Genomic DNA, 943 nt, shown 5'->3' with positions numbered 1-943 from the left:
CCTTCAGCTTCCGCACAGTAACAGCACCGGCATGAAGGAAAACATTTCTGATGATGCTTGAAGGACTCTGACTTGCTGATCAATGAACCAAAGTCTCAAACTACGTCTGGTTTCCTTCTTTTTCCAAATGCACCGCTGAAACGAGGTGAACTCGGGAGCGACATCACTCACATCTCTGAGGTTCCTCGTTAAAGTCGTCTCTGTGCAACTCCTGAAGCCACGTCAGTGTTTTTGTCCTCATGTGGAGTTTGGTGATATTCGTGATCAGGGACTCCGTTTTTAAGCTAACGTTAGTCAGTGCTGTTCAATGATAAAGACTTCGGTTAATGAACAGCTTGCTTCACAGCTTGTGTCCACACGCACCAGGTGACAGTGCACTTTATCCCTCTGTACCCCACAGCACCTGCAGCTGGCAGGTAAGTTTCTACTATAGTTTACTATTTGAAAAACATGAGAACTTGACGGTAAATCTGGAATTTAAAAAAATAAATGTGTTAAAACTCTTTCCCCCATGAAGACGACTTTTCACGACCTGCTCTGGATGCTTAATGGAGGGTTTTAGCACCTCAGTACACATCAACAAAGGCATCCACAGTGAGATCCTTCCCACTGCCTTGATGGACACTCAGTGAATTTGCTCTGGACTGAAATATGACAAAAATGTACCTCCACTATGAAGCATCCACGTCTGTTCACTCTGCAAGAGGCAGGTCAGATGTGTCCGATCTGCTTACAGTAGTAACTGTGACAGTATCGGGAATAAATTATCTTGTTTATGCACGTTTTCTTATGTCAGAGGCCTGACTTCAGTTTAGGTGAGGAGGAAGATGAAGAGGAGGAGAAAACATAAATGGTCATACATAGTTTGAAAGGTTGTTTGTAAATGGCGCTTTACACATCCAGTCATCCCCACATTCACACACTGTGGGATTTAAATTACAAC

The sequence above is a fragment of the Haplochromis burtoni genome, unplaced genomic scaffold, assembly GCF_018398535.1.
Source record: "Haplochromis burtoni strain Fernald_Lab_line unplaced genomic scaffold, NCSU_Asbu1 Contig_217, whole genome shotgun sequence".
NCBI classification, from domain to species: Eukaryota; Metazoa; Chordata; class Actinopteri; order Cichliformes; family Cichlidae; genus Haplochromis; species Haplochromis burtoni.
Note: the sequence above shows the minus strand (reverse complement) of the source record.